The following is a 17,832-nucleotide window of genomic DNA, read 5'->3' as shown; positions in this document are numbered from 1 at the left end:
ACCCTCTATTAGATAAATTAAGATGAGCGCCTCAATGGGTGCCCATTATCCTGACAGGAGCAAGGAGGAAAGCTTGTCTCTGTCAATCTTCTCTCTGAAAAGGCAGCATTGATTAGACGCTGACACATATTTGTGTCTGAAGAGCAGGAATGAAAACAAACAAAAGGAATGCCTTAGATATCACCTTTCCACTCAATGCACGCAGAACATTTAACCGCCACCTTACAACTTTACACTACCTTTTGTACTCTTTAAAAAAAATGTTCATCGTTTTATTCGGCACTCAAGGAAATTCTGTGATATAACAAAAGAAGTCACTTGGTTTTACAGATGAGTAAGTGAAACAGAGCAGCCAGACATGGGATGGACAGGTCATTGATTCATCCACTTGGCAAAGGAATGAATGCTAAGCACTGTGCTAGGTTCTGCAGAGGTGATGGTGAGCAAGAAAGACACACTCTCTGCCTCTACACCCCTAAGAGAGGAGAAAACAGAAGTGCTAGAATAAAGGAAACAGTGGGAGAAGCATCGAAACTGGTCAACGGATCCTGAGGAAGGAACAGAAGGAAGTCAAGCAGAGACTTTGACCCTAGGAGGCAGGCTTAAAAGGGATCCAAGGACGTCAGTGGGTAGGCGATGCGAGGCAAAATTCTAGCCAAGTGTGTGCACACAAAGAAACAGCAGGATACAGGAGACCCCTAAACAAGGAGATGGGAAACAGAATGATAAATCCAAATGTTTTCATACTCCACAGGTTCCTGGGGCTTCAGAATGTTCTGGAGTTCCATAGTGTTACCACTGAGATGTAGTAAAATTTGTCTACAACATTTGAAAGGTAAGGGTGAAGCCAGAACAACTGCTCCTTCTTCCTCCTGTCAGGTGCCTCCTCTGACCTTCTGGTTTGCCTCACCTAGCAACCAGATGAGGCTGAACACACAAGTCCCAAAACCTCCTGCCAGTCTCCCTGCCCATACAGTAGCCAGGACATGCCACAGTCCAGGGGGCTTTGCATCTCACCGGACTGACGTGAAAGGGAAAAGAGCATTTATCTCCTGTCTTCATCTCTAAACTTAAGCCCTGGATCTAAATTGATACACCCAGGCCAGGAAAACAGGATGGCAGATATTAGAGAAAGAGAAGACGCTTCAAAATCCTCTAACATCGTTTCTATTGACACTTTGAATTGCTTTTTCAAAAAGCACAAATGAGAAATGCCCCCAAATTTAAGGTGTCTCTTTTCTGGGTCGGATTCATGGTTCTTTTGGCGAACACCTATTTTTGAAACAGAGTTTGCATGGGGTATTTTATTTCTACCTTTATTCCCATGATGGTTGGTGGCGGGATGCAGCACAAATGAAACCAGCTTCTGGTCTTCTGGCTCCTTGAGCTTCTCTTTGTCTAATTGCGTCTCAGTCCTTCTCTTGTCAACTTTGAGTTCTCTTCTGTAACCACTTTCTCCCAGCTCCGAGTTCTACTCTTTCTAGTTTATTTTCTAGATCCATAAAATGTTTTGCCTTTCTTAAGTCAACGAATTTTATTAAGTTATTTTGTTATAAGTTGCTACTCCAGCACCCCTTCAACAGCTGCCATAAATTCCTAACACAATTCCTCTGTGCTTCGTTACCGTGAAGACTGTGCAGCTTTTACGACATCACTACAGGTGCAGAAACGGTGCCAGCAAGCTCAGAATCATAAAGTAAAAAGCACTAGCCACAATCCTCTGAGCCAAACTCCCACTCAATCAGGCAAATGAAGTTTCTCTTGTGCCGCATGAGAGCTCTAAGATTACAATGGATATGGCTCTACTCTTTATATTCTTAGCAGTATCTACTGTCAACCTGTGGTCTGGGGCCACTGTTGGCCAATAAAAAGTCTTTATTGATTTATTTAACAAGTATATAGTACTTGCTATTTATAAATTCCATCCTCAGTTCCTTTGTATAAAAAAACTATTTTCATTGAACATATTACAGTCTGAAATTATGTTTTTATCTTTGTTTATTGTCTGCCTCTCTTAACAAAATATATGTTCTATGAGAACAAAGCCTTCAATGCTTTTTCCCAGAACTGTCTCCCCAGTGCACAGTGCCTGATACATAGTAGTCAATAAATATTTATTAGATGGATGGATGAATGGATAGATGAATAGTGATGAGGTAAAGGCACTGTAAGGACTACTCAATCCACTTAAGGATTTTACAAATGGAACAGATTTTTCATGCCTTCCTGTTTACAATACAATTATGACTAGGTTTTTCACTTGCACATAAATGTGTTTTTGTTTTGTTTTGTTTTAGTTTCTTTTTTTTGTTTTTTGTTTGTTCGTTTTTTTTTGCCTCATACCAGGCACCACATAATTTGGCTCTCAGTCAAACAAGTTCTTCTCTTCTCTGCCTCTATGAGGGGAATATGGTCACACATATTAAAGGTCAAAGTTGAAGATGTCATTGGCAAGGCTGGGAAATTTAACAGGCTGGGAAAGTTTAAATACTGGTTTCTGAAAACTTCTGGGGCACCGAACTGAATTAAAACATATTTAATGGCATTTGATTTATACTAAGAATCTGGGAAATCTGGTAAGAAATATGCAGCTTAAAAAAGAATAGCATCAGACTTCCGGTCAAAATGGCAGAGAAGGTAAACGCTGTGCTTGCCTCCTCTCACGACCACATCAGAACTACCACTAAACTACAGAATAACCATCATTGGGAGTTGCCTGAACTCTAGTCGAACAGTCATCCTACAACTGAGGACACACAGAAGAGGCCACCTGAAGGCTGATAGGAGAAGCGGAGAAACGAAACAGGCTGGTCCCACACCTGCGTGTAGCGGTTGAGAATCGGGAGAAATATGTCAGCTGCAGAAGTCCCTACAGGGGGGGAGGGGTCCCAGCCCCATACTAGGATCCCCAGCCCAGGGTTCCAGTGCTGGGAAGAGAAGTTCCCACAACTTCTGGCTGTGAAAACCAGTGAAGGTTGTGGCTGAGTGAGACAGAGGGCTGAGGTAGTTGCAGACTTTCCTCTTAAGGGGTCCCGCACATGAACTTACTCAGTGACGGACTCACTCACTCAGCTCCAGCTCTGGGACAGTGGCTCAAAAGTCTCTAGAGACATATGGGGAGAGGGACTAAATTGTCTGGCTTCAAGGCAAGGGCTAGAGGGGTAGCTTTCTCCCGGACATGAGTGCTGGCAGAGGGCGTTGCTCCTTTGTTGAGCCCTCCCCAACCTGGCTTACCAACCCAGGCCCCACCATATCTGAGTCTCCGTCAACATAGCTAACACTGTTGGCCCCACCCTGGTGATTCTCTGAGACCGCGCCCCTCTCAATGTGCGTGCCAATCCAAGCCACTTCTAGTGGATTTTCCATACAAATGGCCTGTCTTGGCTAATGTTGTGGACTTTCCTAAAATCTCTCAAAGGTTCACAAAACCTAAACAAGCAGCATCTGGCCTCAGTGTGCCCCATACCTCTCGCTGAGCAGCCCCAAGCCCGGCACTAACTTGGCCTCTCGAGGCACTTCCAAGCCCAGCATGGGTGGAAGCTATCTGCAGATTGTTTGATGGCTTATGGCAGGTGGCCCTGGGCAGGGCACAGCCTTCAGCTGAAATCGGTCTGTGGCAGGGCCCCTCCCAGTAGGCCCTGGCCTACAGTCCTGGTGGCTGGCTTCAGTCTGAGCCAGAGTACCAGCTGGGGTCACATCTGAGGACGACACACCCAAAGGACGGACAGACAGGATAGGCACCAGAGCCCTGCTAAAGCGAATCCTGCTCTATAGGGTCATCCCCTGCACAACTGCTCCTCCACTGATCATGACCAGTCATCACAACCAATCAGCCTGAGAGTCAATCCCTCCCTTTAATGTACAAACAGCAAACAAGGCTCAACTACAAAAAGAAGACACACACAACCCATACAAGGGACACACCTGGAGAACCCAGCTCAGGAAACCAAGGAAGACTGTGCCACTGGGACCCGCAGCACATCTACTACATAAGGCCACCCTGCTAAGACCGGGGGACAGAGCAACCCTACCTAATACATGGAACAAACACAAGTAGGTACTCAAAATGAGAAGGCAAAGAAACATGTTCCAAATGAAAGAATAGAACACAGCTCCAGAAAAAGAACTAAATAAAATGGAGACAAGCAATGTGCCAGATGCAGAGTTCAAAACACTTGTTGTAAGAATGCTTAATGAATTTAGGGGTAGAGTAGATGAACTCAGACTTAGAGAGAGAGAAAACATAAAAAAGAACCATTCAGAAATGAAGAATATAGTAACTGAAATGAAGAATACATTAGAAGGAATCAACAGTGGATTAGATAAAGCAGAGGATAAAATCAGCAATTTGGAAGATAACATAGCAGAAAAGACCCAATCAGAACAGCAACAATAAAAAAAAAAAAATCTCCCCGCCCCAAAAATGAGGATAGTCTAAGGTGCCTCTGGGACAACATCAAGTGTGCCAACATTCACATCATAGGGATATCACAAGGAGAAGATAAGAGAGCAAGAAATTAAAAATATTTTTGAAGAAATAATGATGGAAAACTTCCTTAACCTGATAAAAGAAATAGACATACAAGCCCAGGAAGCACAGAGTCCCAAACAAGATGAATCCAAAGATGCCCACATCAAGACACGTCATAATTAAAATGCCAAAGGTTGAAGAAAAAGAGAGAATCTTAAAAGCAGCAAGAGAAAAGCAGTTAGTTACCTACAAGGGAACTCCTATAAGATTGTCAGTTGATTTCTCGACAGAAACTTCTCAGGCCAGAAGGGATTGGTAGGAAATATTCAAAGCGATGAAAAGCAAGGACCTACGATGAACATTGCTCTACCCAGTAAAGCTATCATTTAGAATCAAAAGACAAATAAAGAGCTTCCCAGACAAGAAAAAGCTAAAGGAGTTCATTGCCAAGCTAGTATTACAGGAAATGTTAGAGAGACTTCTTTAGGAAGAAGAAAAAAGAAAAAAAGAAAAACACATATGAATAATAAAATGGCAATAACTATATATCTAGCAACAATTACTTTAAATGTAAATTGATTAAATGCTCCAATCAAAAGATAAGATGGCTGAATGGATAAGAAAACAAGACTCACAAATACTGCCTACAAGAAACTCACTTCAGATCAAAAGACAAACACAGGCTGAAAGTAAAGGGATGAAAAAAGATGTTTCATGAATATGGGCACAAACATAAAAAGGCTAGGGTAGCAATACTTATACCAGACAAAATAGACTTTAAAACAAAGGCTATCACAAGATATAAAGAAAGACCCAGTTATCCCACATCTGGGTAGTTATGTAAAGAAACCCAAAAAAGTACACCTTGAAGGGACAGGTGAATCCATATGTTCATTGCAGCTTTATTTTTAGTAGCCAAGATATGGAAGCATCTTGGGTGTCCATCAATGAATGAATGGATAAAGGAGAGGTGGTATATATATACAATGGAATATTACTCAACCATAAAAAAGAATGAAATCTTGCCATTTGCAACAACATGGATGGACCTAGAGGGTATTGTGCTGAGTAGAATAAGTCAGACAGAGAAAGACAAATGTCATATGTGGAATCTAAAGAACGGGATAAACAAACAACAGAAACAAGTTCATAGAGAGCATTTTGATGGTTGTCAGATTGTGGGTGGGGGGATGGGTGAAGGGGGGAGGGGATTAAGAGGTACATATTGTTAGTTACAAAATAGTCATGACATGTAGAGTATAGCATAGGAAATATAGTCAGTAGTATTGTAATAACTATGTATAGTGTCAGATGGGTACTGGATTTATCAGGGTAATAACTTTATGAGTTATATAAATGTCTAATCACTGTGTTATACACCTGAAACTAATATAACATTGTATGTCAACTACAATTGAAAAAAATAAAAATTTAAAAATTTTTAAAATAAATACCGGGGGGAAAGGACCAATAGTATCATTTATTGATTTATGGTGTTGGGTGACATAAAGGATTTTGTCTAATGAAAAAATGGAGTTTCTCAGATATATATATATATACACACACACACACACACACACATATACATATATATGTATGTATGTGTATGTATGTGTGTGTGTGTGTGTGTGTGTGTGTGTGTGTGTGTGTGTGTGTGTAACTGAAAACCACTCTAGATAATTTTAAGGTTCTTCTATTTCTAACCTCAACAATTTTCCCATTTCCACTCAAGGACTCCACATTCTTCTTCCCATATACCTTCCAATTTGTAAAATAAGCCTAATATATTTACAATGGAGCTCTATATCTTATTTACATGGATTCCTCAAAATGAGAATATCACCATTATTATACAGATGTCTAACTTTAAAATTTTTTTGATCTTTATGACATACTTGTGAATTTTGTATGATAGACTATCTCTTGTCCCCCAAATTGGTATTTGTGAAAATTCAAATGCTGAGGTTTGTCCAAATCACACAGTAGGATATGACTAAGCCAAGGCCAGACCTAATTCCTAATCTTGCAGTCTCTGCACTGGTTGAGGATGGCATAATGAATGACATTCTTCCCTCCCCCACCCATGGTAGGCATTACTAATCAACCACTGCCCTCCTTCCCATTGTGCCTAGAGGCAACTTTATTTAGAAGCCACTACTAATCAATGTTGGATTGAAATCTGAGAGTTAAAACCTATCTGCCTTCACTATACTAACCAAGTTCCCTCTGCAAATTAGGAAGCAATACAGAGTGAAAATTGCTGCTTACAAAAGGAAAATGAGCATTAGAGGAATACAAGGAAGGTGAGTTACTAGCACAGGAGATGGAATGAATTTTGAATTTTACATTCTATAGTTGCCTGAAAGTTATAAGACCTGGGTTTAATTTTCCTCTAGTTGCTGTAGGAAATAGGAATGAATCATTGTCACCACCATGAAATATTCAACTGTTACATGCAAATGGTTGTTAATTACATTCCCTGCTTCCATTAAAAAGGTAAATGACTATTTCAACCTCTCCCTGGGTGACCACTATGTACATATTCTGTCACTAATTCCTCTATGAAAACATTTAAATGGTGTTTTTTACAATCAACCCAGCTTTAAAGGGGCAGCTTTAGAGGTGATGTGCTAACTTTGAAATAACATCTTACATAAACTCAAATGATCCTAAGTTATGAGAAAACAAACATAGAGGCATCTTAGACTCTTTGTTGGGTGATTCATTCTTATTCTTAATTTAGCAAAAATGTTAAATAATAATAAAACTGATAACATGCTGAAGCCGTGAGTCAGCCAACACCAACAGATCGTTCCTCTTCGGTGGACTGACTGCATCTTTTCCATTTTCTCCCAGTAAAGAGTTTTAAGAAAAGACACTTCTTAAATTAGCACTTAGCAGAAACAAAAATGTATTTATTACTTGCTGGAAAACTAGAACAAAAATAGAAATGTGACTGTGTTCAAGGATTGATGACTTTCCCAGAATTCCAACCTAAACAAAGGTTGTTGAAATCATCTATAGCTGAGAACACACTCCTTTGGTGTTCTGCGAAAAGTTCCCCCCCAAAAAAACTTCTGTAAACTGAAAATAAACATTTTCCCTGCACTGACTAATCTCTGTGCCTAACCTGAGCAGATGGAGCATCGGAGGGATCTACAACTTGAGATCACTGAGTCTTTTCCTATTTAATTGTACTTTGCAAGCAGATTGTATTCTCAGGCACCTGTGGCCAGTTGGCATGTGAGAAGTAGCCCATCTTGTTTGAAAAGGTCATCCAATTTGGAGGTCACCCACTTCAGCTGTAATTATGACCTCCTTCCCCCAGATTATCCTTAAAGACACATGCCTGGTACATCCTGGACATCAGCAGGACTTCCATTTTGACTCTTCTGGCTAACCCCCAAACTCAAATCTCTCTAACTTGGCCATACTTCCTACCATTTATTAAGCACTATTATATGCTTGGTACTGTCCTCAGAGCTTTATGGATGTCATCTCATAAGAACTCTAAGTAGGAGGTAGGTGGCTAAGGTCGTATCCATTTTACAAATGAGGAAAACAAGGCTAAGAGAGATGAAATGATTTCTCCCAAGTTACCCAGCCAGTAAGTGGCAAAGTGTGAATTAAAAGCCAAAATCCAAAGCTTTTGCACTAAATTCTATGTAATCTTGCCTCATAGCCAATGACATTTCATTCAGACACTCAAAGAAATGATAGATGTTGGATTCTGTCATGGTCTTTCACCCATGTTGCCGTGTTGAACCAGAAAAAAAAAAATGAAAATTAATATCAGGATCCAAAACATCAAGGAGATTATCTTCTTACTATTATCAACAATGGCTTAAAATGAAAATGTTATGAACATCTGTATTTTGGTTACTCAGAAGATGAAATTCTTTTTCATGTTTGAGGAATTTTCTCCATCTGAAGCATCTTATTAGGAGGCAGAGTCCAAAACTGTGATGTTTGCCTTCCTAATCAGCCTTGAAGAGAGGACATGGGACATGGCCTGGGCCCATCTGCTCAGTTAGTTCCACCCAGGACTTTAAAACAGCAGGTAGAGATACAGAGAAGTAGAGAGTGTCAAGAATCTATTCTGAGGGCAAGTGGTGGAAAAGAATACCCTGTTCCCAGGGAAAGTAGTGTCAGTGGTGTCCAGGGTACTAGCAACAACCACACAGGCTGTGGTGTCCAGGCTGATGGCAGCAAGTACTAGGACCTCGCCAGTCTAGTTCTATGGTGAGGGTCTGTCTGCAATTCTAGCCTTGCTCCTGGACACACAGTTACCCAGGCTTTTAGGCCATGTGGGGATTGCCCCATGCTCTTTCAACACACTTCTTCTCTGATTGTGTCAGTCAGTTTCTGTTTCTTACTCTAACTAGACCAGGGAAGCAGAAATGCAGGATCACAAATGTCTCCATTCTCCACAATCCCTTATCATATAAGCTTATGATAAAATCCCGAATCCGGAACTTCTACACCCATACATAAGATTATCTGCCTAAGAGTAAAGGTCAACTCTGAATGAATTCATCTGCGCATCCACTGCAGCTAAATGGACCAGGCCTGCAGATGCCTCTAACAGGTCAGGTTTCTTCCTAGCAGCGTGGAGCTAGATCCCAGCAAAACACTATCGGGTTTGCTGAAATACAAGTACCCTGGGGAGCAGGATAATGTGTCTCCAGATTAAAAAATATATATTTGACTAATACTAAACAAGGCAAGGAAATTTCCTATGTGAAGAAGACTTTTTGTGAAAGAAAACATCCTTCAAAAATCAAGTGCATAAAAGCTGAAACACGCAGGGTGCATCAGTCCCTGTGCTTTGCAATCTATGCCTTTTTGCCCTTTCAAAGCTGTGTGCCTTTGTGGAGTGGTTTGTAAACATGTACATGCTACAAAATGATGTTTAAATGTTTTTTACCCAAAAATCTTACCCCTTAAAATTCCCAGCTGCTTATAATTGTGTTCCTGGTAAGATGGCCACACATACTTTTTCATTCAACTATATAATTCATCGAATGTTTTCAATGTGTTAAGCACTTTGCTAGGCCTAACAAACAGAGATGAATCAGGATGGTCCTTGTCCCTGAGAACTCTTGGGCTATTTCAGAAAGGCCTTCAGCAACAGATACAGTGCAGTGTGACAAAAGCTAACAAAAAGAAATACAAAGTATGAGAGGAACAATGATGATGGAGAAGCTGCCTGGGGAAACCTAGGAAAACCAGGCATATTTTTAAAAACCTCAAAGGGAAAAATATTATAAAGTTGACTCAATTAATAAGCCATCGATTTTGTTGTTTTACATACTACAAGTGCCTACACACATTTTATCCATCCTAATAACATGCGGATCTCCCTCTGGGGATGCAGCAGCACACTTTGTGTAAAATAAAGGGAGAGTAATTCCAGGTACCCACCTCCCAATACAGATGCTAAAGTCGCCAGAGCCTTCCTCTCCCCACTCTCAAAACAGCCAGAAAGCAGAACTGTGGCCTGTGCTCGCCCAGCAGGACCTTCTTCTGGGACTTTGAGTCTGGAACGAACACTGCAGGGAGAGAAGGAAGAGTTGATGGTAGACCAACAGGTAGACAAGACAGGCTCTTTTGGCCATGAAGCCATTGCTGTGGTTCCTGCTGCCCAGTCTTCCTGAGTCCTGTTTGGTTCCTGCCCTTCCCTAAACCTGGTCCTCCAACCTGACCTGTACTCCAAGAACCTCCCATAGTTTCTCCCTATGGGATTCAGCTCCACTAAATTCCAACTGCTTAAGTAGCTAAGATCTTTGCAAGCAAGGATCCTTTATAGCTGGAGCTGTCATGGCAGGATGCAGAGCACAACAAAGCTCTCCTCGGTATCGGTCACCTCCACCTTGCCAAAGACTACCAACCATTTTTTCTTCCTCTACTACTTCTACATTCCTTTTATCTTTCATCTTCCCCATCAAGTGTTTAGCAGCTCGATTCCTCATTTGAAAATCTACAGCCTCAAAACTGAAGAAGTTATTTCACATGAGAATTTAGAGCTGAGTCTAGGTACTGGTTAATGATGAGCCACGCATACACTCTCCTGAGCCTTTGAAAACCATTAAATGTAATGTTGCAGGGCTGTCCACACATAGATTATTTACCTGGAAAATGATGTTAGACCTCAACTATCCTTGCTTCAGTTTTATGGGTAATTAAGCCAAAAGTACTGCCAGGGCTTGAGGATCAATTAAATTGAATGTATGGAATAGAGTGTCCATCTCCACAACTTGTTTTGAAAGGTGTTGGGGGCTTACCGTCCAGATGGAGTGGCTACAAGAGCTTTATGCTCAGTCTTCATGCACAAAGTAAATGGGCTAACAACAGAGAGTTATTGCTGAGAATAATAGGCAGTTACTACTCTATGTATCAAGTGTTTCATGAGGGCAGAGACCAAATCTACTTTGTTCAGTGCCAAATTCCCAAAGCCTAACTAACCCATTGGAGCAAGTACTCATTATCTATTTTTTGAATCAGTGAACATCAGGCATTGAGCTAAAGCCTTTATCTACATTATTGCATTTAATCCTCGAAACACTGTGGCAGGTATTATTCTCCATCTATAGAAGATGTGACACTGGAGGTTCTAAGGGGGTTAGGACTTGAATCCAGGCTTAAGCAACTCTAAAGCTTGCTCATGTTGTTAAGCAACGTGCTGTGCTACTGTGCTGCTGTGCCCTATGCTGCGTAAGCACTGCCACCAAGGATTCCACTGTGCAATGGAGGAGCAGATATGGACAGAACTATTATTGCAGGCAGTTAAGCAGCATAGGGTTAAGGAGTGAGCCACAGGTGATGCTCACATGACGCTGCCACTACCTCCATTGACAAGTGTCACTTGACTGCTCACGTGACTATCTATTGCCGCCATCTCTTCCATGATTTCCATTTTCAGGTTTGTTCACCTAATATCCATTCATCACGCTGCTGGAAATGGAATAGCCCTACCATACAATTAAGTTATTTCATTCTGCCTAAAACTGTTCCCTGGTTTTGTTATCGCCCTTAGGATAAAGTCAAAAGCCTTGCTACTCAAAGTGTGGTCCATGGATCAGCCCGATTGTTATCACCTGGAATCTTGTTAGAAATGCAGAATCTTGGGTTCCACCCCAGACCTTCTGAATCCAAATCTGCATTTTTAACAAGATTTGCAAGTGATTCATAAGCAGATTAAAGTTAATGAATCCTTCAAGGTCATATGACCTGGCAACCTCTAGAGCCAAATTTCCAAACTCTTCACACATCATACTCCAGCCACTCAGAATATCTCTCTGTTCCTTGCATATGCCAACTCTCTCCACGCGACAGGACTTCATATGTGCTGTTTCCGTCCTTCCATCCTCCTTTTGTCATGGGAGTACCTTCCTCATTCCTCCAGCCTTAGTTTTTAAATATCAATCTTCTCCAGAAGCCACCCTGCTCATCACCCCTGTTCCCAGCCCTAGCTATGTTAGATGTCCTTGCAATGAAGGCTCACAGCCCAATGTCATACCCACTTGCAGTTTCATATTAAATATTTATCTCGCTCCAGTAAAATAAGGAAGGGACTGAGTCTTTGCTCTCATCACATCCCTAGCGCCTACAGTAATGCTTGGCATAAAGTACTTAATAAAATCAATCGCTCTGTTAAAAAACAATATTCAACTTCCTAATTGTACTGTCATCCAGCCCACATTTCTACCTTTAATCCCCCCAAATTGAAAAAAAGGTGCATGAAATGTATTTCAACAACATTTCTCTCCCTATTGACTTTCGTGAGGAATCAATAGTAGAGGTGACTGATAGTTTATGTCAACGTACACACTCATGCATGCTCACCTACACGAAATAGTAGCAATTATTCATTCAGATAAAGGGAGAAGGAATTTATACACTTGAGTCAAAAGGGCTGGTGGAAGAGCATTAGAAAAGAAAATTAAGTCCCTGCTACATGTGCTGATTCATGAAGCTATTGTAGGAATACCCATGAAGCTTCAGGAAGAGATGGAAAGGTAAGAAAATATTTAACAAACAGGGTACAAAAAAAGAAATGCTATGGGTTTATCCAGTGCCATCTGTCTCTAATTTTCTTAATAGCTCAGAAAAACTCTGAAGAACAAGTGAAAAATTAGAGAATTTTTTAAAACTTGTGACAAAACACAGCCAGAGAGAGGTTACATTAAAATGGCAGAATGTGGAAGATTCTTCTTACCCATGGTGATAATCTAAATCATCTCTTTTTGCCAAATCCAATGAGGCTGTCTTTATGCCATTTTGTACAATATGCGTGAATTAACATAAAGTTACTGACACATTCATATAACACAAAATAAAGTTAAATTGGATTGTCATAAAATCCCCCAGGAAGAGTCACCAGGGTAGTGTGAGAGAAGATAAGCTAACTAACTTCAAAGCTTACAAAGATTTTAGTTTAGGCAACTTCCAAGATGCCAGCGCATGCCTTCGAGCTCCAAGTCTGAGATTGTCACCCCCTCAGCTCTGGGAGGGATGATAAGCACATGGTTGACATACAGCCAGCGTCCATAACAGGTTCTACTAGCAATCTTGTCTCCCTTACCAGATGTGAGTTCCAAAAGCTCGTCCACATCATGTTCCCGGCAGCCACCATTAACTGATCAGGACCAGCATCCAAAATGAACTTTCTTTGCCTTGGCTTATTTAGAGCATTATGCCCTTCTTAAATATAAAGCTAATTTTCTCCCTCCTTCCCACGTAGCTACACATTTGGCTCAACTCCCCTGATCTGTCAACCAAAGATTTTGATTTGAACCAAAATACCCTTTCCATGCACATTTCAAACTTAGAGGTCTTCTCTGAATCAAGTCAAATGTTAACCTATTTAATGCCTTTCTTTTTATCATGCTTTTAACTTTTTTGAAAGCATTCTAAATTACATCACTATTTCATTCTCAGAAAAATCCCTGAGAGCTAGGTTAACCAATTAGTATTATCTCCAAGAGAAGTAAGGCCCAGACAGTCGAAATCACAGAAAATCACTCAGTGAGTTAGAGGTTGCCTGGCCACTTCACACCTTTCGTACATCACCACATCTCCCAGGGGGTACTTCCTCCTCCCAGGTTACTCTTCTCCATTTGAACACCACACACACACACACACACACGCACGCACGCACGCACGCACACAAAGAGATAAATCTACACACACACACAAAGATGCATATTTGCCCAGAGAGAGAGACATGGACAGATAGACACAGAGAGATATGGAGGTATATACTCAGAAAGATACACAGGGAGACACGAAGAGATGCACACACACAGACACACAAAGAGATACACACAGGGACATATCCACACACAACGACCCACACACAGAGACATACAAATCCAGACACACACAAAGGCACACAGACACAGAGGTAGAGGTACATACACACTTTCATTTCATCAGCCCAGGGTAGAAAATCCCATTTTTCTGTGGGACTTTACCAATGATGTTAAGCCATGGAGAACATCCTAACCCCTGACTTTGTTCCATAAAGAACAGGCCTCCCTCTGTGAGCTCGATGATAAGAGCATGTTAGATGGGAGATTATGGCTCTTAGCAGAACTGGCATGTAGCGATTTGTACAGCACTCATCCACTTATTAATCAATCATTCATAACTTAGTTTGTGTTGAGATATTCTCAGAGGCTGTTATGCTTATTATGAGGAATCAGAGATGCATTGTAGCTGTCGCATTGGGCTCTGATGACCCCATCTGGGGGCTGAATCTCTATTATAACTGTCACATTTGCTTTAAGAACATGTTATTTGTGCCATCATCTGATTTCCCAAGAACAGAAGCATTTGCTCTTGGTACGTAAAACTGTAATGGATCTCTGTAGAGAGGTAAGAGAAGGACAAAATTTAAGAGTGAGAAAGTGTGAGTAATCAAGATTTCAAATTGTGGTCTTTTTTAGGGTCTTAGGCCATGGAAATAATAAAAGCCATCTTTATCTTCTTTCTTCAATACTTCTTAATTAGGCCAGACTCTTCTCATGGATAGTTCATTCAGATACTGTTGATCATCTACCCAAATCCATTATCCCTTGAGGCTACAGAACCTCCGCTTGAAGAGCATTTGCCTATCTCCATGAGACCTTATGCTCAAGGAAAGTCATCTTATCTTCAATCCAAGGTGGGTGTCTCTTGATTCAGCCAAGCTGAGTAAGGTTAATTACATTCTTTTTGCCAATGATTGTCTTGGGAAAGGGTATATGACTCAATTCTGGCCATGAGATTTGGAGAGAAGTCTGTTGGTAGAGCTTTTGAGAAATGTTTTTCTTTTCTGCTTCTAGACATTCATGTGTGAGATGAGGATTCCTAGAGCTGCCGTCACTCTCCTAACATCCACGAGAGGAACTAGCTCACATGCTGAGCATGGAGTGGCAATTTTTTTTTAAATGGCTGAAAATTCTTTGACACTCTTCCCACAAGAGATTGTATCTATGTCCCTCCCCTGGAACCTGGGATTGCTTTCAAATACTTCAGCCAATAGAATATGGCAGAAGTGACGCCAGGTCATAAAAGGCCATATAACTTCTGCCTGGTACTCTTGGCGTGCTCGTCCTGAGGAAAGCCATCCACCATGTAAGACGTCTGACCACCCTGAGATCACCATGCTAGAGAAGCCAAATGTAGATATTCTGGCTGACAGTCTCAGCAAAGCCCAGCCCTCTAGCACTCCAAGGTTCCAGACATGTGAGTGAAGAAGCTATCTCAGAAGTGGAAATTCCAGACCGTGCTACCCAAGTTTCCTGCCATTTGAGTCACCTTCAGTCATTCAAGTCACCCCTATCCTTTCAAGGCATCCAGCTGAGGGCCCAGAATCATGAAGCAGAAACAAACCACCCTGCTAAACCCTGTCAGAAGCACTGACCCACAGAATCCATGAGCAAAACAAAACGGATTTACACGCCACTATGTTTTAAAGTGGTTGATTTAGGAAGCAAAAGTAACTGGAACAAATGGCAGAATAAAAAGATGGAAAAACCTGCTCCTTGATGGCAACACTGTATGGTCAAATTAACTAACCCCAGAGCTGCCTCATCTCTGGGATTCTGATTACTGAGCTAATTAGTTTCTCTAGTGTTTAAGCCCTTTTGAGATGGTGTATTAGTTTGCTAGGGCTTCCATAACAAAATACCACAGACTGGGTGACTTAAACGACAGAGGTTTATCTTCTCACAGTTATGGAGGCTGGAAATCCAAGATCAAGGTGTTGGAAAGGTTGGTTTCTTCTGAGGCTTCTCTCCATGGCTTACAGATGGCTGCCTTCTTGCTGTGTCCTCACATGGCCCTTTCTCTGTGCCCACCAGCAGTCACATACTATAAGAAATGTAAAAAGAAGTCTACCAGGCAGCAGGAAAATAGTACCAGATGGAAATCATGATGTACACAAAGGAATGAAAAGAATTGGAAATGATAAATACGTGGGCAAATATATAGTAATCTGTTCTTATTTTTAAATCACTTTAAAATGTTTAAATAATAAAAATGAAGTATGAGGATGCATTTTACAATAAAACTATTACATGAATTTCTATATGACGGCAATACAAAAATACGTCAATGATCAATCAATTAAAAAGACATGCTAAAAAGCAACTAAATTCAGTAAAAGTTTTCAGTGGATGTTTTTTAACTTTAACCATAATATTATCTACATTCATCTAAAAATAATCATGCATTTATGTGTAAGTGCATATGTGTAAATACATTTATGTACATTATGGATTTGTGAGTCCTACAAGCCACAGACAAGGAATCATAGGATTAAGATTCTTTTGTAAATCACACAAGAACTCCACAACAGTATCAACATTGACACTTTCCCTTTCATTAGCACCTTGATAATAGACCACTTCACATATTTGGGTTTCTAAAATCTACTTTATTACCATATCTGCTATATCATAAAGCAGAGCCTTCCACAGAACAGGCACTCAATCAATAGTTGTCCAATGAATACATGGCTTCTCCAATATCACAAATATATGGCAACTATTTTCTGATGGCTACCAAAGAAACATAAGTCCTGAGTCACAAGTGTCAGGACCGATATTTGAACTTGAATTTCTCTTCTCAATTATCTCTGCCTCTCCCACCGCATACCTTCAAGCTCTTCATGCCTTTTCTCCTAGGACTCAGGCTATATTCCCTGAGGCTACATGGCATTGGCAGAACCCACCAGAGTAAATTTATCTTCAGAGGTGGACTCAAGAGGATATATTTAAATCACAAAGAATGCAGGTCAGAGTTACAATTATGATCAGTGAAGCAACCTCAGTGTGTTGTGTGTAATTAAAATGATTGTAGGACTGTCTATATCAGCTGGAAAAACATCTCTTTATGAGCAAAAAAAGGAGACATGAACAGCCTATTGTACCTAGGTGAAAAACTTGACCTTGAATTAAGTTTACCATTTCCATACCCTGGTAATAAAGACTGTGCCTGCTTCATCTTTTGCCTTTGGCCTTGACAATTTCAAGATGTTAGAAAAACTATAGTCATAAACCTCTCAAAGATGTGGCCTAGTCAGAACTCATATAGTCAGACTTCTTTAAAATCCAAAGAGAGTTGAAAAAGATGATCTTGCTTTTCCTTTGGGAAGTTCCCAATGCTTACAACAATTCAGAACACACCTGCAATAAACAATGGATCGCATCCAAGATTTATCTCATTCACACCTATTTTCCTTACTGCCTATCAGTTTTCCTCATCAGTGCCTCACTTATCACCACCATTTGGCTGGAACTGAAGAAATTTTTATACCATTTGCTCAGTTGGCTTCATGGGAATGAGGAAATATTATCCATACTCTGCCTAAAACATCAGCTTAGGCAGAGTAGGAGCAGTCGGCGAGCCTCGTTTTCTTAATTTCATATTTGACTGAACAATATCAAAAAAACTGTTAAAGTTATGAAACTCCATGCTCATATTAGATTTAGGATGGGGTGGCTAAGGATACATATAAAAAGAGTTATTTTACTTTTTTTCTTAGTAATAACATTTAGTAGTCAGATATTGCTTTTCATCTCTATCACTCTTTACAAATATTAACTATACAATTTTACTGCATTAACTGCAAAAAGAGAGTCAGAAGTGGCTTTATAATTTTGTAGTCACTTTGGTAGCATTTATTACCTCTCAAAATAATATACTACACCCAAGAGTCTATGTTTCACTTTGGTTTAAGTAAGAAAGTCAGAAAGGAAGGAAGGAGAAAAAAGGTCATATTCTAAAATAACAGATCTCAGAAGCCTACCTAGGATTCCAGGGTTATATCCTAAGGATTTAGAACATAGAATTGGAATAGTTAGTGAGATGGC

The 17,832-nt window shown here is 40.5% G+C and overlaps 1 protein-coding gene across 6 annotated transcripts in view; it reads right to left on the bottom strand.

The window, feature by feature from the left end:
- Positions 1–17,832, bottom strand: part of SGCD (sarcoglycan delta) — a 1,323,040-nt gene that overhangs the window by 1,232,267 nt on the left and 72,941 nt on the right. For 5 of the 6 annotated variants that reach the window (XM_039836682.1, XM_039836688.1, XM_039836681.1 and 2 more), the window contains one exon: positions 9,896–10,023. The exons of the other annotated variant lie outside the window; for it this stretch is intronic. The gene's annotated coding sequence lies outside the window, so the exon portion shown is untranslated. The remainder of the gene's footprint in view (positions 1–9,895; positions 10,024–17,832) is intronic. 6 annotated transcript variants of the gene reach the window in all.

The sequence above is a fragment of the Pteropus medius genome, unplaced genomic scaffold (assembly GCF_902729225.1).
Source record: "Pteropus medius unplaced genomic scaffold, Ma_sr-lr_union100, whole genome shotgun sequence".
Taxonomy (NCBI): domain Eukaryota; kingdom Metazoa; phylum Chordata; class Mammalia; order Chiroptera; family Pteropodidae; genus Pteropus; species Pteropus medius.
This window is presented reverse-complemented; position numbering and strand designations above follow the sequence as displayed.